Source organism: Coloeus monedula (genome assembly GCF_965178545.1).
Source record: "Coloeus monedula genome assembly, chromosome: W".
Taxonomy (NCBI): Eukaryota; Metazoa; Chordata; class Aves; order Passeriformes; family Corvidae; genus Coloeus; species Coloeus monedula.
In genome coordinates this window covers 28215178-28239026 of record NC_138821.1, presented here as the reverse complement: position 1 = coordinate 28239026, position 23849 = coordinate 28215178, and positions in this window count along the sequence as shown.

Sequence of the window (23849 nt, the reverse complement as noted above, 5' to 3'; positions counted from 1 at the left end):
CATCATTTTTGGTCCATTGTATATTGTCTCCCCCTGTTAATTTTTCATATAAAAATTTTACTGCTTGTGTATATCCTTCAATCCATAGTCTGCGATATCCCAGTAGCCCTAGCAGTCTTCTAACCTCCTTCTTTGAAGAGGGAAGAGGGAGGGATAAAATCCCTGTAATTCTTTCAGGACTTAGTTTTCGGCTACCTTTGCTTATCAGGAGGCCGAGATATTTTACTTCTGATTCCACAAACTGTAATTTCCCTTTTGATGCCCTTAGTCCCTTTTCCCCAAGAAAATTTAGAAGTTTTATAGTAGCTTCTTTAATTTCAACTTCTCCTGATATTAGAAGACCATCCACATATTGGATAATTTGTATTCCTGGGGGAGTGGGGAAGGTTTGTAATATTTCTCCCAAGGCTTGCCCAAATAAATTTGGGGCCTCACAATACCCCTGTGGCAGTTTAGTCCACCTCAATTGGTTCTTTTTCCCCGTGTTTGGATCTTCCCATTCAAAGGCGAAAATATTCCGGCTTTCCTCTGCCAGTGGGCAAGCCCAAAGGGCATCTTTAAGATCCACCACACTAAACCACTGATGTTGAGGTGGAATTTTGCTTAAAAGAGTGTAGGGATTAGGAACCATAGGGTAGCAGGCCCGTGTTCTTTTGTTTATTTCTCTTAAATCTTGCACTAATCTATAATTTCCATCAGATTTCTTTACTGGGAGAATAGGGGTATTATGAGGGGATTTACAAGGTTCTAGTGTCTCATCCTTTATTAATTCTTCTGTCATAGGTTAGCAAGCATAGTCCCAGAAGGGATGTCCTTGCTAAGGGGTGCTTACAGTTTCCTCTGGGACCTGATAGAACCTATCAGCTGGCCAGTTTGAATATGGACAATCCTTTAAGCCACTTAAAGTTGTGACCGCCTCTGTGATCCACATTTAAGAATAGACAAACTCCCCCCCAAGCTCTCTCTTGTTTCCGGTGCTGGGACAGGTGGCTGCGGGCCCCGTGTGGGGGCCAGGCCATGGCCATCCTGGAGTCAATGGACCTGTTCCAGCCATGGAACCCCCCCCCCCCCGCCTTGCTGTGGGCAGACGGAGCTGCTTGGCTCTCCCCCCTCTCCACTGCGATAAGAAAAATTCAACATTCCAGCTGCAAAGCTGCAAGGCCAAGGTGAGATTAACCCTTTTCTTGCTGTGAAGAGCTGAAAACCTGAGGGAAGAGAGAGAGGAAATGCTTAAAGCTGAAATTCTGTTGTGAAGCTATGATATATCAGAGTATCCCGTTGTAATTTCATGAAGATATGGGGGGTGTTCAACTCGTAAGCAAAAGCACCTGCACTGAGATAGGCAGATGCTGACGCAGCTGTAATTTCATGAGAAGTTTGGACAGGGAGAGATGGACCAGATGAGGACTTTTGCTCTAAACGGGAAAGGAGAAAACCTCAGTCCCTAGAGATGCTCCCAGAGATAGTCCTAACGATGAAGATGATGAAGACCCTTTGCTCCCAGGGAAGGAGAAGGGCCTCTGTTTTTGTTTCTGAATGGCTCAACCTTAAAATTGTACCCCAAGAAACTTCAAGAGTGGACCCTCGAAAGCAGTTGCGGGAAAAGCTGCAAATCGGGGGAAGGGACTCACATGCGAGCAGAGAGACCTCCTCCTAAATGGACTGAACAATATTTGGAAGTGGGCGGCTGTCTCGTTGTGATAATGTTTTCATAGCACGAGCAAGAAGAGACTTCTCTTTCTAAATGGACTGAACAAGGCTATTACAGAAGTGGTAAACAGACTGAACATCTCAAGGGCTGTCTTTTTACATTGTCAGTGGGAGAAGGGAGGAAGGTGGGGGGAGGAGGAGAGTTCTGAAGGTGGTATAATTTTTTTTTCCTTCTTTTAGGTCTGTTAATAAACTTCTTTATATTCTTTCAAGTTTGGTGCCTGCTTTGCATTTCTCCTAACTCTTATCTCACAGAAGATAAACAGTAATGAATATTTTAGACCAAACCACTACATCTTCTATTACTGGTTTTAAGCCTTTTCTCCCTTCTAAAGATATAGGGTACTGACATACACGAATGGGACATTCTTCTTTGTCAATTGTGACCCTTATGGGGTCAATATCTAGTCCACCCCTATTCCCTTCCCCAGCCCAAACTTCTCTGTTAATTTTTCTTTCATCTTCTTGGCTAAGTTTTAACACTTTGGCCGTCATTTTCCCTTCTTCTGGTATGACTCCAATCCCCAGCTGGATTTGCAAATCCCTTCCCAATAAATTGCTGCCAGCCCCAGGAACTAACAAAACATCCCCTATCCCTATTTTTGTTTCCCCTTCAATGACCACATCTTTAATGACAGGGACCTTAAATCCTTCCCCCTTTGCTCCCGTTACTTTTACCATATCATTACTTACATCACACCCTTTTGGAATATTCATCACACAAGTCCTTTCTGCCCCAGTGTCAACTATAAATTCTAATACTTCCTCTTGGGGGCCTACTTTTAAAGTTATCAAAGGCTCCAGATGGTATTTATCCCCCAAAAAATAGAGCCCGTGACTTCCCTATTTTTCTTCTGTGTGTGTCTCTTGAAATATTTTCAGATCCCTCCTCAGGTGGGGGCATTCTCTTTTATAATGCCCCTCTTCCTTGCAATAGAAACAGGCATCCCTGGGTTGTTCTTGGAATTTTGACCGTGCTGAGGTTTTATTTTTCTCCCTTCCCCTATTTCTGAACCCTCAATGTTTAGGAGTGTTACCTGAGGGCTTTTGATTTAGATTTTTTTTGGAAGGTACTCTCTCGCATAGTGGCTATCATGATCCTTGCTTCCACTTTGGCTTTTTCTTCATCCCTCCGGACATATATCTTTTGAGCTTCCCTTACTAGGTCTTGTAATGGTTTCTCGTACCAGTCTTCTATTTTTTCCAATTTTTTCCTAATATCTGGCCAGGCATGAGTGACAAAGTTAACTCTTAGCAGGGCTTGCCCTGCTAGGGACTCTGGGTCTATCCCAGAGTATTGTTTCATATTCTTTTGAAGCCTCTCCAGCCACTCAATCGGGGTTTCTTCCTTCCCTTGTTGCCCCTCAAAGGTCTTTCTGACATTTTATCCTCGGGGTGCCCCCTCTTTTATTCCCTTGATTATCAAATTACAGTAATCATTCATATGTCCCCTCCCAGCTTCATCATTTTGGTTCCAGTTAGGAGGTGTAATGGGCATTTTCTGATCCCCGGGTGGACCCTGTTGATTTTCCCTTTCCCAAATTTTTATTCCAGCAATTCTAATCATTTATCTTTCCTCTTGGGAGAATATTATTTTCATTATTGATTGCATTTCTTCCCAAGTGAAAATGTTGGGACCTAGGAACTGGTCCAACTGTTCAGCTGTACCTATGGGGTCTTCTAATAATCCTTTAATTTCCTTTTTGAAATTCCTAACCTCTGTAGAGGTTAGAGGGGCATTCACAAAGCCAGTTCCCCCTCCTCCCATAGGCACTTCTCTTAATGGTAATAAATGAATTTCCCGGCTTCTCTCTGTTTGTTTAGCAATGGAGGGATTGTTGGGCTGCCTCTGAGCCTTAATGGCACCTCTTGTATTCTGGTATGGTGCTCCTTCGTTAAGAAGAGGGTTTATTTGGGAAGAAAGCACTGAACTCCCCTGGGGAGGAGAGGCAGATTCAGAGTCTGGCACTGAAGCCGAGTATTCTGGAGTGCAAAGGGTGGGGGTGGGGTCTGGCACTGAAGCCAAATACTCCAGAGCACAAGGGGCGGAGGCGGGGTCTGGCGCTCAAGCCGGGTTTCTCAAGGCAGGAGAGGTGGAGGCTGAAGTCGGGACGTGTGACGTTTCCCTTGATTCAATTGAGGGTGCTGGGATTCCCGAGATATATGGGAAGGGTGGGATCCCCGGGATGGGCGAGGGCAGGGTTCCCCCCCGCTCCATTGGGGCGGGAGGGCTGCTGGAGGAACAGCCCCCGTTGTGGGCGGAGGGATGGCTGGCGGAGGAAACCCCGGAGCCGGGGGGAGGGCAGCCTCTGGCACTGGCGGCGGAGGCAATACCTCTAAGGGGTCCCACCCTTTTTTCTCTTCTGTTTGCTTCTCCTCTGGGGTTTCTGATACTTTAAAGACTTTGGTTCCCAGAGGTTCTGTAACTCCTGTCCAGCAAGAAGCATATTCTCCCTCCTCAGGGTGAGATGGCTCTTTTGAATTTACAAATACATTTAGAGCCTGGCAAATCCATGCCTCATCAGACCCATATTTTGGCCAGTAAACATGATCAGGTCTGATTTCCTTTTTTACCCACTCTTTCATGCAGAATTGAATCATTTTTACTTTATCTTTTCATTTTGTAGAAGGATCAGTTTCCCAGTTTGTGAGTTTGACCCCGAGGGGGCTGTCTTGGGGTATATCCTCTGGTACCCTTTTATAATTTGAACTTAATTTACTAGGTTGTTGTCCCATTTTTCCAGGAGTTCTCTATTCCAACTTACTCTTTTCAAAATATCAATTTATCCCCCCCTTTGAAATACCAGCTCATTCCTTTAAAACACCACTGCTGTAAAATACTACCCATCCTTTTACAGTACAAAAAAAACCAAAAAAAATTTATTATAGCCCACCTTCCCCAAAAACAAAGTTACTTCTAATTACACAGTTTTTCATTCACACATTCACTCTTCTTTTTTTAAATTTTTGTTCACTCACTCATTCTTACTCACAACAGAATAATAAGGTACCTTTTTCAAGTCACTTGTTAGTATCCATCCATGGGTATTATATAATCCTTAGGATCCTGGATGTTCTTTGATTTCCTTCAACCCAGCACTGCTAGCATCCAACCCCAAATTCTCTTGGGGTACCTTTAAACCTAGAGTGCTCTTGGATTTTTCTTCAACCCAGCATATGGGGGGGGGGGGGGGGTAGCTCCCACTTTGCAACCCCTTCCCTGGGACCCTGTCCCAGTCACCCCGGGAGATTCTTTCACTCCTCTTATCTCTCACTTCGTCTCCTCGCTGGCTGCTGTTCTCGTGAACAAAACGGAACCGCAGCTCTCAGAGACTACCACACTCGCTTCGCAGATCTGGGGGTAACCAGTCCGCGTCTCATTCACACACACTCATCTCCAGTAACCACCCCCTTTTTCTTTGGACAATACTTACCAGTCCTGTTTCTTTTCCAGTGTCCGTGGGGTTTTTGAGAGCGCTCTCTTTCATTTGCTTTATTTTTGTGTCTTTCTTGTCCTCCGGCTGTCGCCCTGCTGCCACCAATCCACGCTAGAGGATGCTAAGCAGGGACCCTGCCACAAACTGTGCGGGGGGCACCTTACCCTTGCTCTGAATCCTCCCACGCTTTTCAGAGGCGAGGTGTAGATCCAGGATGAGCCCCCAATTGTGAAAAACAAGGTTCACTCTCCTGTGAGAATTTAAAGGGTTTAATATAAAGACAATAAGAGACACATAAAATAAAGCAAAGAGGTAATGGCCGGGTGCCTTGGTGCTCTGCCAAGAGCACACCTGATGCTTGAGGTTAGTCCTTTTTATACCATTGTTGGGGTTTTAGTTTAGTCTTAGGGTTTTTTTTTTTCTGTTAAAGGAATTTTCTCCCATATGCATGTTGCTAGGGGACAAATAGCTGTACTTAAGAAAGACAAAAAGGGAGTGGGGCGGGCCTGGCTACTTTTTTGTCTACACCTGGGTGTGTGGGGGCAGTTCGCTCTGAGCGTCCGGAGAGAGAAGCTGCAGAGAAAGGAGCTGCTGTTTCTTCTTTTTGGCCGTTCTTCTCTTCCTGCTGGAAACAACGCTGGGACCCCAAAAGCCGCTTTCCCTGCCCTGCTGGAGGCCGAGCTGTGGCTGCCCTGCCCCGCTGCTGCTGCTTCGAGCTTTTGCTACGCTGTAGCCCTGCTCGCCCTGCCTGCCTGGGCATCCGTGGGGTTCTCCCATCTGGATACATCTCGCCTGCCACCCGGGATTTGCGTTCGTCCCTGCCGCTCTAGCCTGCCGCTCTAGCCTGCCGCTCCTGCCTGCCGTTTCCAGCCTGCTGTTCCTGAGAGTCCGGGATCGGCTGCCCAGGGGTTTGTGAAGCCTTTGTTCCTTCCCTTCCCGGGATCCCAGGGCACGGGTGCCGCGTGTTTCCCGAGCTCGCTCCGGAGCGCCCCCTGCAGCCGCGGGGGAACCATCGCACCTGCCCTGCTCACCGGGAGCCGCCAGCGCCCCTGCCGGCTGCGAGCGGAACTGCACCCGAGGGGAAATAGCCTGACAGCCGAGAAGGCTGGGACTGGGTTTGTGTGTGCTGTTACTGTCATAGTTGTTGTTGTTTTGTTTGACTGGTTATATACATATACATATATATATATATATATATATAGTAAAGAACTGTTATTCCTATTTCCCACATCTCTGCCTAAAGGCCCTTGATTTCAAAATATAATAACTTGGAGGGAAAAAGGGTTATATCTGCCACTTCAAGGGGGGCTTCTGCCTTCCTTAGCAGACACCTGTCTTTCAAAACCGAGACAACCATTTTTACTGTCTGTTCTTTATGCATATTTTTTCCCGGAGCTGTTCTGCATGGCCACTCCTTGGTTCTGCCTTTTTAGAGCATGCGTATTCTTCTGCCTTGCGGTTTTATTTCTTTTGATTCTTGGGCTTGAGCTCGCTAGGTGAGAGTTGATAGTAGAGTGGACCTCTCAATTCTCCAGACAGTCAGGGCTGATTGCAGCTTTGGGCCTCTTTGGCCCCCCGGGCAGAGCAGTGATAGCAGCTCTGGGCCCCCCTGGTCCCCCCGTTCTCCGGGCAGAGTAGCCTTTGGGCCCTTTTGTTCTCTGGACAAAGTGTTGATTAGCAGCTCCTTGGGCCTCATCCTCTGTTTGCTTGGAGGTTATCTTACTTGCTCACACTTGCTAATATTCTTGCTAAAAAGAAAGAAAACTACATCCACACAGCAAAAGCATTTCTAACATTATATAATATCTACCTTAATACTTGCAAGAAGCCAATATTACAATATATGTTTATAACAAGCGGGAGAAGCTGAAGAAGGGGCAGTCAATAACTAACTCATGTAAGCACAAGTTAACTATTGGGAGACAGCAAATGTTAGTTCAGACAGAAGATGTTAATTACAAAGCCTGAGAAGCCGAATTCACCCTAATCTTGTCAAGATAGAGGGGACAAGGATCATCTCAGAGACTGCTGAATCATTCCTCAAAGGACTACGCATGCCCAGGTGTTGGGGTGGGTCAGCCTGCTCTCGGGCTGAAACCATCAAATGTCAGTCACCAGAAGAGATCACTGAGGTCTTGGTTACCTCCCCTTGGGTGGCTCCCAATCCTAAATTACCTCCCCCTGTTCCAGAAAGTTCTCCCTTTTTTAGTTATTAATTGGTTCCCTGTTATGACTCCTGCCTCCCTGTTTTCCCCATTTGTTCTGAAAAATTGTATCCTCCCCTCTGCTTGTACCCCATTGGTTGTTTTCTCTTTCCCTGCCTTACTCCATCCCCCCATAAAGGGGCTAGCCCGCGTCTCCTCGGGGCTTTTGCTGGTCCCTGGACCCTCCTGCAAATAAACCTGTTGGAACCCACACCAGAAGCCCCTCTCCCCTTCTTTGCCTCTTGGCAAACGCAAGCCATTCCACCGGCTGCCCGACGTGTTTCCTCTGAGGAGGAGCCAGCGCACGCACCCATCTCACGCTGATTCCACTGAGCCGTCCAGCGAGGACACTGTGGAGGCTAACACTGCATCCCCTCTGCCCGAGGGCATGCCGGGGCTTGTGGTGACAAGCCCCCGGTTGCGTTAGGTTGGTGCACCGAACAGGGACGACACACACGTGCGTTCCTGCATCATCCTCGCTGCCAGGAGGCTGCGAGTGTCAGCGATTCGGAGACGCCGACGCCTCTCGCGGCAGCACGCTCTGTTTTAAAAGCCGCGCTCCAAGAGGAGGTTGCCAACTCCTGCCAGGAGAGCAGCCTGTCCCGGAGGACCCCACCGTGCCTTTTTGTTTCCAGGACCGGACGCCTGTGTCTTCTTGTGAGTATTCTTGTGATTCCCGGCCCCTGGGAAATTATTTTTAATTTCTCCTTTTTGTCGGTGGTGGGTGAAGTTGAGGCTGAGGTTTAAGATGGGAGCTACGCTTTCCCAGCCTCAGCGGGAGGTTTATCTCCAAGTTGGGGAGTCCCTGAAGAACTGTGGGTTAAAGTTATCAAAGGGGTTTTTGAAACGGTTTGTTAAGTGGCTGTTCTTTTATTTTCCCCAGATGTCCCATGCTAATTTGAAGTCAGCCACATTTTGGCAATTTGTGGGGGACAAAATATTAGAATTAAACCAAAGGGGAGATCCCTCTGGAGAGAGGTTTCTCTACATGGTCTGGGCTTTGAGAGATATACACAAAGCTAATCGGAAAATAAAAGAAAAGCCCCGAATTCTCCCCAGTTCTTCCCAAGTCCCTCTTTCCCCCCCTTGCGTTCCTCATCCCACTACCCCTTCGCTGAAAAGACCGGGAGTTGTAAAATGCCCAGAGGCACAGGGCTGCCACCGTCTCCCTGACTCTCCTCGATCCTCTCAGCTGCCCTGCCGAAGTAGCTCTGGCCAGGCTGTTTCGGCTTCCACCCAAACCCTCTCTCCTATGCCCTCTTCCCCGGTTGTTCTCCCAAAAAGCGGTTCCCAGTTTTATTGCCCTGAAAATGACGGTGAAGGCTTTTCTTCGTCCACCGTTTTGTTCCCTTTCCCTGCTGTTCCTGCACTCCCCCAAAATGGAGGAGACCGCATGGCACAGCCCGCCTTTTTTCCTTCTTCCTCCCAAAATCCTCTTGCCCCCCCTCCTCCTCGCCCTGTCCTGGCCCTGCCCCCTCCTAATGTGACGTCTGTGAGCTCCTCCTTTGCGTCGGGTCTCACCCCCTGCATCAGGAGTCCCCGCCCTTCCCGTGGCCACTCCTCTTTGTCCTCAGCCCCCGCCTACCGGGAGGAGCCTTCTGGCTCCCACGCCTCGTCTTCCAGTTCCCACGCTGTGGAAACCGGAACCGACGCCCTCTTGAACCCGGAACTGGGACCCTCCTCCGGTCCCTTCGCCGCTCCGGTTACTTATAACCGAGCTGGCGGCAACCCCACCTGGAAACCCTTTGACCCTGCTGGGCTCAAAGAACTTTGTAAAGCACAGAAGGAGTTTGGAAGAGAGAGTCCATATTTCCGGAATCTCCTGCGGGCCACCCTCACTAATACAGTGTTGGTCCCGGCAGACCTCCAAAGCAATTTTTCCTGCTTGTTTCTCCAGCTGAATTCGAGTTGTGGGATGACAGGTGGAGAAAGCAACTAAGAGAGGTCCTCCCAATCCTGTTGCAAGACCCTAATAATGCAGGGGTTTCCATGGACCACCTTACTGGTGAGGGGTTGCTTGCCAAGCCACAAGACCAGGCCCGAAACACCCCAGAGCCGGTCTTAAATGCTGTAAAGCATGCAGCGGAGCAAGCATTTTTAATGATGCCCCCTAAATCGGCGCCTCTACTAAATTTTACTGAAATTCAGCAACTCCCAAATGAACCATTTATTGACTTTATTGACAAATTAAAATTAGTGGTAGAGAAGCAAGTGGAAGATACAAGAATTAGAGAAAGCATAATCACTCAAATAGCAAAAGCTAATGCAAATGAACCTTGCCAGAGAGTGATTATGACCCTTCTACTTGATCCTCCACCAACGTTAAAGCAGATGATTCGACACTGCACAACCTTAGTTCCAATTGGCCAACCAAATTTAAAAATGAGGGGGAATGTGGTAGGAGCTGCGGGTGCCGCTGAGGCAACGGCACCTCAGGACAAGAGGATGACAAACAGAACCTGGACCCATCACAGATGTGGCAAGCCAGGACATGTGGCCCGGAACTGCAGAGCTCCAGCCCCAATTAATCAAAGTTCCCAAGCTGTTTCCCCAGGGCAAGTACCATCGCCCACTCCCATGGAGGTACAGCCGGGAAACTGAGGACCCAGCGCGGATCTGCGGCCCCACGTGACGACATAAATAAAGAAGCCGCAACCAGAAAGACTGTGACTGCAGCCACTGCAACCACGATGGACTCTATCACACCTCAACGGGTCCTTGTGAGCTGCGAAGGACTGAAAGACTGCTGCTTGTTTATATTAGGAGACACCACGCGTACACCACCAGAGATCTCAATAACACCAGAGATCGTCCAAGTAGGGTCACAAAGACTCTTTACAATTAACATCCAATGTATTCATCCACCTTTCTTTCTTGCAGCTGGCCAGGTTCTCACCCAGGCCATCCTCATGCCCAGAAGTTCACCAGATAACTACAACCCATCTGTCTTCTGGGCTGAGGTGGTAGGGGAACACAAGCCGATGCCAAGCTGCAAGATTTCATGCCAGGGCTCGGACATCAGCCTAGCAGGGATGATGGACACGGGGACAGACGTGACGGTCATCGCCTCCAGCAACTGGCCATCACATTGGGGGTTGCAACCGGCGGAAGGTATTGTTATGGGTGTGGGAGGATCTGTGGCTGCCCAGAGAAGCAGGACTCTTGTCCAGATTGAGGGTCCAGAGGGGCGGTTTGCAACAGTCCATCCATTTGTTATTGACTCTGGGTTTACATTGTGGGGCAGGGATCTCATGTCCCAGTGGGGAGCCCGGGTTGAGATCCCATCTCAACCCTGGGATTTTTAGTAGGGGCCACTGTGGAGCGCCCCACCAAGAAATTGAATTGGCTCACCAATAAAAAGGGTCTGGGTGGATCAGTGGCCTTTAAAAACACACCAATTGAGAGCGCTCACTGCACTCGTGGAGGAGCAGCTGGGGAAGGGGAACATTGAGCCTTCCAACAGCACTTGGAACTCCCCGGTCTTTGTGATCCGGAAGCCGGGGACAGACAAGTGGAGACTCCTTCACGACCTGCGGAAAATTAACGAGGTCATTGAGGACATGGGACCCCTGCAGCCTGGAATGCCATCACCCTCTATGCTCCCTAGGCAGTGGAAGCTAGCAGTCATAGACATCAAGGACTGCTTCTTCCAGATCTCCCTGCATCCGGACGACACGCCCCAGTTTGCCTTCTCGGTGCCTTCCCTCAACCGAGAGGCTCCCATGCAGCGCTACCAGTGGCGAGTTCTGCCACAAGGCATGAAAAACTCGCCCACCATCTGCCAATGGTATGTCGCTCGCATTCTGTCCCCTGTCTGGAAAAAGGCAGTTAGAGCTGTGATCCTACACTACATGGACAATGTTTTGGTGTGTGCGCCCACACAGCAGTACCGGGACTGGACTCTGGGGGAGGTAATCAGGGCTTTAGAGGCAGATGGATTCAAAATCCATCCCAAAAAGGTCCAGAAGACCTCACCTTTTAAATATCTAGGACTCAAAATAGAGGAGCAGACGGTGGTGCCCCAACCGTTAAAGATCAATGATAACCCCAAGACTCTGCAGGAACTCCGTCAACTCTGCGGGTCCATCAACTGGGTGGGCAGCTCCTGGGACTGACGACTGAGGACCTTGCCCCTCTGTTCAACCTGCTTTGTGGGAACGAGGATCTCAAATCCCCGAGGCAGTTGACAGAAGAGGCAAGAAACTCCCTCATCAAAGTCCAGGAGGCGCTGTCATCTCGCCAAGCCCATCGTTATGCCCCAGGTCTGCCCTTTCAGTTCATAGTGTTGGGGAAAATGCCATACCTCCATGGGCTGGTTTTCCAGTGGGACAAGGTGCAGAGGGATCCCCTTCTGATTATTGAGTGGGTTTTCCTCTCGCACCAGCCGTCCAAAAGTATTACCACGCCACAGGAGCTCATGGCTCAGTTGGTGATAAAGGCTAGGTCTTGCCTCCGTACCCTTGCGGGGTGTGATTTCACATGTGTTTACTTGCCACTAACAACCAATGCACTGCACCACCTCCTTCAAAACAACAATCATCTCCAATTTGCCTTTGATAGTTATTCGGGACAAATATCGGCTCACAACCCAAAACACAAATTGTTCAATTCGGCCTTTAAATTAATGCCAAAAGAAATTCAGAGTCGTGAACCCCTCAATGCCCTGATGATCTTTACGGAGGGTTCTGGGGCATCTCACAAGTCTGTCATTGCTTGGAGGAATCCTTGCACTCAGAAGTGGGAGTCTGATGTGCAAGTGGTCAAAGGATCACCGCAGGTTGCAGAGCTTGCCGCAGTGGTCAGAGCATTTGAGTGGTTCAACGAACCCTTTAATTTGGTAACAGATTCTGCATGTGTAGCAGGAGTGGTGTCCAGAGCAGAAAGAGCATCGTTCAGAGAGGTGGCAAATCCAAAAATCTATAAATTGCTTTTGAAGCTAATCCAAATTGTCTCCCACCGAAAGCAACCCTTTTACGTAATGCATGTGAGGTCACACACTGACCTGCCAGGATTTATTGCCGAAGGGAACAGGAGAGCAGATGCCCTAGCTATGCCCATCGAGCTAGTGAGTCTGCCTTACAGATTCCAGCAAGCCCAGCTGAGCCATGCAATGTTCCATCAAAATGCTCCAGCTCTCCTCCGGATGTTCCACCTCACTAGAGATCAGGCGAAAGCCATTGTGGCGACATGCCCCAACTGCCAAAAACATCAGCTTCCATCACTAGGTCAGGGGGTTAACCCCCGAGGCCTAGGCGGTTGTGAGGTATGGCAAACAGATGTCACCCACTTCCCCCAATTTGGCCGCCAGAAATATATTCACGTTTCTGTGGATACTTTTTCTGGTGCAACCTTTGCCTCAGCCCACCGTGGGGAGAGGGCCAAAGATGTCATCAACCACCTAGTACAGGCCTTTGCTGTGTTGGGGACACCAAATAAATTAAAAACTGACAATAGCCCTGCGTACACCTCTGCAGAGTTAAACAGATTCATGAGTGAGGTGTGGATCACATCACTGGCATCCCTTACTCTCCCACAGGCCAAGCCATCGTGGAGAGGAAACGTCAGACACTAAAAAGACTGCTAGAACAACAAAAGGGTGGCAATGAGATCGCTGCCCCCACCATAAGACTGTCCAAAGCGTTGTTCACTTTGAACTTTTTAAACTGTTCCTATGAGGAGCCTGATCCTCCCATCCTGAGACACTTCACAAACTCTGCCAAACATAAACTGACTGAGAGACCTGAGGCCCTAATAAAGGACCCTGACACTTTACAGATACGTGGCCCGTACCCCCTAGTCACCTGGGGTAGAGGCTATGGGTGTGTTTCCACCCCAGAGGGTCCAAGATGGATCCCTGGGAAGTGGATCAAACCCTTTTTGAAACCACCTGCAGAAGCCAGGCAAAGGAAAGAAGCTGCCACAGCCTGGAAAAGGAGGAGAAACAAGACCTCCTGAATAAACAAGAAATTCTCCTCCCAGGCTGCAAAGACAAACATTCCCTTTCCCACCTTCTCTGTGTTTCCCTCCCCTAAGTGGCCCTTTGTTTTGAAAGAGGGGGAGTCCAAGGGAGCCATTGTTATTTAAGTTAATTGTATTTGTATTAATTTTATTTATGTTACACTGTCCCTAAAGTTATCTCCCATAACTGCATGATGACATCCTACATGCTGCAGTACCACCTGCTGCTGCAGCTCCTCCTGTACACCAGGAGCTCCAGTGGCCGAATTCCTTCAATTATCAAGGACATTGTATGGGGTTTCTTTAGGGAGTTGTTAATTTTAATAGCCCTTCCCATTTTTAAGTGTTTGGTTTTGAAATCCCTTAAGCCCTTCCCCTCATTTCAATGTAATAAAGAAGGGGGAGATGTTGGAGTGGGTCAGCCTGCCCTTGGGCTGAAACCATCAAATGTCAGTCACCAGAAGAGATCACTGCGGTCTAGGTTACCTCCCCCTGGGTGGCTCCCAATCCTAAATTACTTCCCCCTGTTCCAGAAAGTTCTCCCTTTTTTAGTTATTAATTGGTTCCCTGTTATGACTCCTGCCTCCCTGTTTTCCCCATTTGTTCTGAAAAATTGTATCCTCCCCTCTGCTTGTACCCCATTGGTTGTTTTCTCTTTCCCTGCCTTACTCCACCACCCCATAAAGGGGCTAGCCCGCGTCTCCTCGGGGCTTTTGCTGGTCCCTGGACCCTCCTGCAAATAAACCTGTTGGAACCCACACCAGAAGCCCCTCTCCCCGTCTTTGCCTCCGGGCAAACGCAAGCCATTCCACTGGCTGCCCAATGTGTTTCCTCTGAGGAGGAGCCAATGCACGCACCCATCTCACGCTGATTCCACTGAGCCGTCCAGCGAGGACGCTGTGGATGCTAACGCTGCGTCCCCTCTGCCCGAGGGCACGCCGCGGCTTGTGGTGACAAGCCCCCGGTTGCGTTACCCAGGGAGAAAGGTGAAAAGTCCATGAGAGGATGACTACTGGTTTTCATCAGAAAGAACCCCGAGGAAGAGGAGAGGTCTTCCTCAGCGTGACCACCAGGACACACAGCGCATGCGTGACCCATATGCTAATGACTTCCGAGAAATAATTTGTATAGCCACACCTGTCCCAAGGAATGTGATGAATATTCATAATTTAACCCTTAATACTGTGTTGTAGGGAGCACCAGGTGTGTGTGTTTGGAGGAGCAATCTCCACACACCCGGCGCACCGAATAAAGCAAATACCCGCTTCTCTGACTCTGTCTCTGAAGTGTCTCCTGGCCCAGTTGCGGCACGATTCATCTGGCACCCCGAGATGGGACCCTCTCTGCCCGGCTGCCGGATCCAGGGGTAAGCAGACCTCCCAGTCGCGATCCTGAATTTTCAGGGGGAGCTCAGCTGTCCTTTGGCTCACAGCAGGAGCAGACAAGGACCATCTGCACTAAATTAAGGTATTTGCTATTCCTTTTAAACACAAAATACCTGCAGGTCCAGGGTTCGAGTCCCTGAGGGTGGGTTGAAAGTCCCGAGGAAGACTGGGTCTCCCAAAATTAGTCCTGGGCAAGAGGAAAAGTACTTTTAAGGGGTTGGACCCCGACTTTTAAAGGGGTTGGACCCCCCCAGGGTTGAACCCCACTGTGAAAAGTACCTTTAAGTGGTTGGACCCCGCTGCCGTGTGCTATTGTACTGCTATTTTTGTTTTGTCTGTTGCTATTCTGCTGCTGTGTGAGTGAGAGTGGATGAGACGTGCTGTCAAAGTACGAAGCGAGTGAGGAGCTCTATCTGCGGTTCCGTACCCTGGCTACGGGCTCGGCCAGAGAAAAGCGAAGCGATTGGCAAAGAGTGCATGAGGATAAATCATATAAACTGTTGGTTTGGAATTCAACCTTACTGTCCGAAGGGGGGCGGATTTTAGAGGAGAAAGATTTTAGTTACTGAATTGAGAACACTGAGGCCCCAACGCTTTTCTAATATAGCCCCAGCTGATTTCCCCTTTAAAATCCCGTGCCTAGTGTGGAAACAGTTGTGAAGCTTGGGTTTGTTTTGGTTTTTTTTGTACATGTATTAGAAAGAAGCATTGTCTATTAGAAAGATTGAACAGTGACCAAGTTGTTGGAGGAGAGAGCTTGGTTTTAGACAAGAGTGGCAGAGCATGGCTTTGTGGAAGGAAGGAGTTGGTTCTCTGGTTTTGGGGGTTTTTGGCCGTGGAGAGAGAAAAGAGGGGGAGAAAGGACAAAAGAGGCAATGGGATCATCAGAAAGTAAGGAAATAACCCAGAAAAGTCCGTTAGGATGCGTGCTGGCACACTGGAAAGAGCTGGGGGGAGTCCCTGGAGGGAATATGAAAAAGAGCACCCTAATTAAATATTGTAATCTGTGGTGGCCACTCTACAGATTAAATGATGGTGAAAAATGGACAGAAAATGGCTCTTTAAGATATAACACTCTATTGCAATTAATGTTATTTTTAAGGAGGGAAAATAAATGGGATGAGACCTCCTATGCAGATTGGTTTTTTTACCTTAAGACGCAAACCAGAGTGGCAGAAACAATGTGGCATCAATCTGGCACCACAGGACTCTATGGTCTTCCTCCTAGAAAAGGAGGCAAAAGGAAAAAACCGCATGAAGAGGTGTAGCTCATCATGCAGTATGGGGCAAAGATGTTTAAAGCTCAAAGCTGAGAGAGACCAGGATCCCTTGGAAACCCAGGAGCTAATGGGGCGCAGTGGTGGCACCCTAACATCAGGAACAATGTCCCCAGAGCCCCAAACATCCTCAGAGGATAGTGGGGATGAAGGAACAAGCAAGACTGGCTCAGGAATATCATCCAGAACTAGGAGCAAGACCCCTGTAGAGAAGAAGCTCATAGCACCACTTAGACAAGTGGTGGGGCCAGACGGGGGAATAACAAAAGTTAAAACACCATTTACAGCTTTGGATTTAGATACGTGGAGGGAGGCAGCCAGAATGTATAGAGAAGACCCTGAAAAGGTAGCAAAGAGGTTTGAATTGGTTGTTAGAAATCAAGATATTGATTGGGAAGATATAGACCTCATGCTGTCAGAATTAACTGAGACAGAAAAAGCTGCTGTAATATCCACAGCAAGAACACATGTGCAGGGACAGATAGCTGCTGGCACATTGCATGGAAATGTAGATAACGTTTTTCCTACAGGAAATCCACACTGGGACCCCAATGATCCACAAACATATCTGTTCTTAGTTAGATACAGGAAATTAGTACACTGAGGGCTTCTAAATGCTATACCTAAAACAGTTAACTGGACATAGTTATTCAGTATTCACCAAGAAACCACTGAATCCCCAGGTGCATTTATAGAAAAATTAAGGGATAATATGAGAAGACACACTACACTAGACCCAGCTTCTGAAATTGGGCAGCAAGAGTTAATATCCTTATTGATGGGGCAATCAGCACCAAATATACGTAGAAAACTGCAAAAGAGTAAGGAACCAGATAACTGAAACGTAGAGAAACTTCTGGCAGTGGCATGGGAAGTTTATAAAAACAGGGCACAGCCCCACACGGTCGCAGTGGCCCAGGTCAGGGGACCGGGATTCCCCAGGGATGGGAGAAGGCCCCCACCCAAAGGCAGCAACGCCCAGGCTCAGACCAATGTCTGTTATGGGGTCAGCCTGGGCACTGGAAACGAGATTGTCCTATGAACCGTGCCGCGACCCCAGTGCCACAATCATCAGCGCCGCTGGGACCAGTGACTGTAGCACAGCTGTACCAGGAGTGACGGGGACCGGCGGGTCCCTCCCTAGCCGACCCGCTGGTCAAAGTTAAACTAGGGGAACGGGAGGTGGAGTTTTTGGTAGATACTGGAGCCACATTCTCAGTCCTGAATCAGACTCTGAGTCCTGTCAGTAATGATTATGTCCAAGTTGTTGGGGCTACAGGGAAAACTGAGAAAGCCTATTTTTTGAGACCCTTAAAATTTACGTTAGGCAAAAGGATGGAAATACACCAATTTCTATATCTTCCAAACTCGCCTAAACCCCTGCTAGGCAGAGATCTATTAACCTGGTTACAAGCAAAAGTAGAATTCACAGAAGAAGGAATGAGACGACAGGTTCCTGAAGAAAACTTAATTTTGGCCTTAAGTTTAGCAAATATCCCTGAAAAAGAAGGAATACCCATAGATGATAAGAGATCAAGTAATCCCACTAGAATGGTGCCTCTGCGTCCTTTTTGGAGCAGTTCCCACTTTGCCCGGTCAGCTCTGGACGCAGCAGGCTGCGGGGGCCAGCCTCCGGAATCCGGGAGACCAGAGGTCTGGCTCGTGGGTCCTTCCACAGGACCGCAGCAATAGAGGCAGGTGGTGGAAGAAGGAGGCAGGCTCAATTGTGGATGAAATCCGGAAGGTTTATTGTGTCTCCGAACAGGGGACCTCGCCCCCCGGGGGTGTCCAGCAATGAGCAACCCTGAACGCGCCTGCCAGGGGTTTTATGGGGGCGTGGCGACAGGGGAGGGATGACAACGGCATCGAATCAGGGAAGGAGAAGGACGGGTCTGCGGGATGAGGGACGCACAAGGGAACCTATCTTGGGAAAGGAAGGGAGGGATCCTCCCCCCAAGACCAATCACTCGATGCCCCTGCCAGAACTTTCTAGAAGCTTGGGAGGGGTGCCAGAGCGATTGGCAGGGGTCTGGGAGGAGACAAATAGAGAAAGCAGGGTTATGAACACGAAACCAGGAGGGTATAAACTGGGATGGTACAGTAACACAAAACCCAAAGGGGAGACCCGGACTGAACCAAACAAGACACACTCCCACATCTCCCCCTTTTTTGTTTTTTAAGATGGTTTAAAGTTTGGCTGGGGGTAATATTCAGAGTCCGGATAAAAGACCTCGAACTCTTGCAACTCAGGAGCCGTAGGTTCGAGCACCGGTTCCTGCAGGGTCTCTGCATCCGGGAGTACCTCGGCTCGGTCAATATCTGTAGGGGAGGGGGAGCTTGTAATCAACTTTACTAACATTCTCTTGAGGAGTCCAAACAAAATTAGGGCAACCAACAAAACAAAAAGAAAAATCAGTCCAGATCGGAAAATAGATCCTGCCCATCCGGATAGTCCCCATTTGCTGAAGATGTCGCCGAGCCAGTCACCAGTTTCTTTCCGAATTTGCATCACCATGGCCTGCATCTTGTCTGTGGATGTTCTCCGCCCTTGATGTAAACATATGTGGTCTTGGCCCATGGTTTGCGCCAGGACTGACCACACGTTTCCTGCCAGTTGGGGAACTATCCACGGCGACGCAGGCCATGGGAGCAGCCGCAGGATGACAACAAGCTGCAGGCTTCTGGCAACGGCTCGGATGGACGGTGCAGGATCCATTTCTGTAGTCTCTAAACTAGAAAGAAACTCAAAAGGAAGAATATCAAAATTGGGAAGAATACCTGGGGGCGAACTTAGGGTCCAAAGGGGCGTAGGATTAACCCACCCCAGTTTTAGGGGGTGCTTGACTCCTTCCTCTGGTGGGCTGGGAAATACACGGTTTCACCCATTTCAATGGGATCCACCTGGGCCCCTCGGGGGTGGATATGCATGCATATCCCTTCCCCCATGTAACTAGTTCATGAGGGCCCTGTATTTCCCGAGTCTCCGGGTCTTTAACCAACACCGGAGGCCTTTCTTTCATTTGCAGCTGCTGAGACCGCCTGAAGTGCCGCACGATCGGTGGATTCAGGTTCTCAAAGGCACAGTTGAGGAAGTTTAGCATGAACAGTGCCCTTGAGAGCCTGACAGCTGGGGATTCTAATTTCTTTGAGGACCTTTGCCTTTGTAGCATCCTCTTGATAATTTGGTGAGCCCTCTCGACTATCGCTTGACCTGCTGGGGAATAGGGGATGCCTGTCTTGTGCTCTATTCCCTATTGCTGTAGGAAGCTCCTGAACTCCTTGGAGGTGTAGGCTGGGCTGTTATCGGTTTTAATAACTTTGGGGTTGCCCAGGGTAGCGAATGCCTGCACTAGATGTTTTTGGACGTCGCTAGCCCTTTCCCCTGTGTGGGCAGAGGCAAAGACGGCTCCAGAGAAGGTATCTATTGACACATGTACATACTTCATTCTGCCAAAAGAAGCGACATGTGTCACGTCTATCTGCCACACCTCACAACTATTAAGGCCACGGGGGTTTGCGCCGGTGCCAATGGCAGGAAGAGCTAATTGGTGACATTCAGGACACGCTGCCACAATCGCTCTGGCCTGGTCATGCTTCAGATTGAACTGCCGAACCAGGGCAGGCGCGTTCTGATGGAACAACTGATGGCTGATTTTGGCCTGCTCAAATACATTTGGAATCGGGGCCATCACGGCTGGCGCAGCAAAGGCATCTGCCTTCCTGTTGCCTTCCGCGATGAACCCGGGCAGGTCCATGTGTGACCTGACGTGCATCACGTAAAATGGTTGCTCTCGGTGGGAGACTAGGCTAACCAATTTTGAGAGCAATTCATACAAGGCTGTGTTGGAGACCTCTCGCAATATGGCACGTTCAGCTCTGGAGACTACCCCTGCTACATATGCAGAGTCAGTTATCAAATTAAAGGGTTCGGGGAATCTTTCAAAAGCCCTGACGACTGCGTCTAACTCAGCAACTTGAGGTGATCCTTCCACCTCCTTAATATCAGCCTCCCACTGCTGAGTTTGGGGGTCTTTCCAAGTTATGACTTTGTGGGACGCCCCAGGCGCGTCAGTGAAAACGGTCAAGGCCTTTAAAGGTTCCTTGCTCTGAACACTCTTTGTATTTAATTCAAATTTGATTTCCGAATTAAAAATTTTGTGGGCTGGCCTGTGTAGCCCTCCAGAGCGAACTGCAAAGCTTCACAATCATGAATCAAGCTCTCCAACATTGCCTTGGTAATTTGGCCCGTTTGTGTCTTGATTGGTACGTGAATGCAGTCAAAGTCACATCCTGATAACTCCCTGATCCGGACTCTAGCCTTCCGGATCAGTTCAGCCATCAGCTCTTGTGGCCATGTCATTCTTTTGGACCTATGATGACTGAGAAAGACCCACTCTATTATAAAGAGGGGGTCCCTCTGGTCCTGGCCTTCCTTACTCTTCCTCTTGTCCTCCCATTGGAAGACAACCCCGTGCAGGTGTGGCAGATTACCCAGGACGATGAACTTAAATGGCAAGTCAGGTCTATACCTGCTTGCTTGCCTGGTGGACATCAGGTGTTGCACCCTCTCCAGGGCTGTCCGCGCCTCTGGGGTAAGTGTCCGGGGAGAACTAAGCTCCTCTCCCCCTTTTAGTAAATCAAAAAGGGGGGCTAGGTCTTCGTTGGATAGACCCAGCCACGGCCTTACCCAATTTAGTGACCCACACAGTTGGTGGACATCTGCTAAGGTCTTAATATTTGTATTGATAGCCAATTTTTGCGGCACAATGGTCCGCTTTGTAATTTCCAGGCCCAGGTACTTCCAAGGTGGCATCCTTTGAATTTTCTCTTCTTGGAGCTCGAACCCTGCAGCAACCAATGCACTGATTGTCAGGTCAAGCACACTCGCAAGCATGTCATTGTCAGGGGCACACACGAGGACATCATCCATGTAGTGGAATATGATGGCCTCTTTTGTGGCTGCGCGAACTGGGGCAAGCAAGGAAGAGACATACCATTGGCAGATGGTCGGGCTGTTCTTCATGCCCTGCGGCAGCACTTTCCAATGGTATCTCTTCCTCGGGGCTTCTCGGTTGATAACCGGAACCGAGAAGGAGAAATGCGGGGCATTGTCAGGGTGCAGAGGAATTTGGAAAAAAACAATCTTTAATATCGATTACTGCCAGGTTCCAATTTTGGGGAAGCATCGTTGGGGATGGCATTCCCGGTTGGAGAGAGCCCATGTCCTCTATCACGTCATTAATTTGGCGAAGGTCCTGGAGGAGCCGCCATTTGTCTTTGTTAGATTTTTTGATGACAAAGACCGGGGAATTCCAGGGGCTGTTGGTCTCCACGATATTCCCCTTCTTAAGCTGCTCTTCCACGAGCTTCTCGAGCGCCTCTAAGTTCTCATTATAGAGCGGCCACTGCTCTACCCACACCGGCCGGTCCGTTTTCCAATTCAGTTTTTGGGTAGGGCGCTCTTCAGTGGCCACCACGCAAAAATTTATCGGGGGGTCAGGTATGTCAATTGTGACTCCCCATTGTTGCATGAGGTCTCTCCCCAAGAGGGGTTTCTTGTAATCCAATACGAACGGACGTATGTTCGCCAATTGTCCGCTCGGCCCCTTAATTTGCACTACGCTTTTGGACTGTTTCGCTAATTGCATGCCCCCAACACCCTGCACGTGTCCGGTCACGTTTTGCAATTCCCAATGTGCCGGCCATTCCCGTGTGGGAAAGATCATCACATCTGCCCCTGTGTCCAGAAGCCCCTTGAGATGTAGGACTTCTTCCCCTCTGTTGATCTTACAGTCTACCCACGGTTTCCCTGTCCCTATTACATGTGTGGTACATGCTGTCGGGTGTGGCCCTTCTGCAGGGATAGCCTGGGCGACTATCTGCCCTCTGGGCAGGAACAGAGGTGGACGGACACAGCGCAGCCATAGAACGGGTCCTTCAGGACTGGATGTCATGAGTCCCGGAGCGACTTCGATCTCTGGTGGTGTGCATTTAACATCTCCAACAATGACATACCTGCTAGGGCTTGGGTCCCATGTCCCCAGCTCACTACCGACACTTACCGGTGCGGCGTGCCACTCGTTGGTTTTCAGGAAGAGCGGTGTCGACAGCTGCAACCTGAAAGAACCATCAGCAGGAGAAGTGAAGTCAGGCTGAAAAGTCACATCTGGTAATTTTGCATAGTCTTTTTTGGCCCCTTTCTGTTCCCCCTCCCCCTCGCGGCCCGACCTTTTTATATCGTCACGCAGGTCAGGCGTGCGTTCCCCACTCAGTTTTTTTGTAACTGGCTCCCTAATCCCCCAGACCCTTGCTCCTGTTTAAATTGATGAAATTGCCGCTTGAGCGGGCAGTCTTTGGTCCAGTGCCCGGGTTGGTCACAAAGGAAGCAGGTGTTTCGGGTCTGCTGTTGGGCCCGCTTCTGGCTGTTCCTCGATGGAGGTTGTCCGCTGCTTCGGCCCGTGGTCCTCTTCTAGTCCACAGCAGGATGGTGTGTTGCTGTTCCCACCGAGACTGCTCCTCGGGACCGTTGCTTGTCTGAGCTGGCAGGTTGCAGGTGTGGTGCTTTCGCAGCACAAACTTCTAACATGGCTTGGATTGTCGGCGGGGGGTCCAGTGGGAGGCTCAGGATAGCTGTCTTGCATTGGGAATTAGCATTTGCCATTGCTATCTCTGTTATGACCTCCTCTCTGGCCACCGGCTGCCTGACCTGCAACTCTACTGCTCGGGTTAGTCTCTCTACAAACCGGAGGAACGACTCTGAGGGCTGCTGTCGGACCCGTGAGTAACTTTCCATGGGCGCGTCCGGTCTCAGGCCAAGGAATGCCTTACCGGCCAGTTCCTTGACCTGCTGCAGCACCTCTAGGGGCAGACTCTGGGCCTGCTTCGGCGCCAATGCCCATTCCCCCTCGCCGCTTAAATGGTCCATAGTTAATGCCTGGTTGTCAGCATCAACAGCCGTATCAGAGCTCTGCAGAAGTGCAGGAAGGAGTCGGGGGAGCTCCTTTTCCCATGCCGCCCTCCAGAGCAGAAACTCTGCCGAGGAAAGCAAGCACGAGAAAAGCTGACGCAGGTCAAAAGGCGTCATTACTGCTCCGGAGAGATTTGCCTTTAAAAGGCCACGAAAACATTCGCTTTCTCTCCCGAACTCTTTCTGTGCCTTGCAGAGTTCTTTGATCGTTTGGTGGGAGAGGGGTTCCCAGTTGGTGTGGGTCATTCCCCCTCTCCTGGACCTTTGATAAAAAAACGGAGCGGCCGAAGGAATGGAGTCCAGTTCCGGGTTCCGGTCCTCAGGCCCCTCCCCTTCCGGCCACTCACCGTGGGAACCGGAAGGCCAAGCGTGGGAACCGGAAGGCCAAGCGTGGGAACCGGAAGCAGGAAGCAGGTGGCAGCCAGACACGGACCTACAACAACTTCTAGGGGTGGAGCACGGGGGCGTGCACTGATGACAGGTGGGAGGGGCAACAGGGGTGGACCCAGCTTGGGTGTGGGAGGAGTTAGGGTACTGGGAGGGGTCATGACGAAAGGGGTTGGAACTTGGGAGAAAGGGGTTTTGGGATGAAGAAACGGGGGGAGGGCAAGAGGGGGTTTCTGCCATGTGGCACCCGCCATCTTGTCCTCATCGGGCAGGGAATCCATTTTCTAAGTTCTCAATATAACTAAAGCGAACACGGGGTCTAACAACTGGGGAAGTCGGGGAACGGGATAAGTCCCGGGCAGTCTGGCCAGGACTGTCTGGACAGGGGGGCCGAGAATCCCGAGGAGAGCCAGGGAGTTGGTGGCAACCCTGCGCAGCATCGCGGTTTGCTTCCTTCAGGACGCCCGGTTTAGGGGACATGGGTTTAGGAGAAGGCTTAGGGGTAACTGGGGAACCGGGGGCAG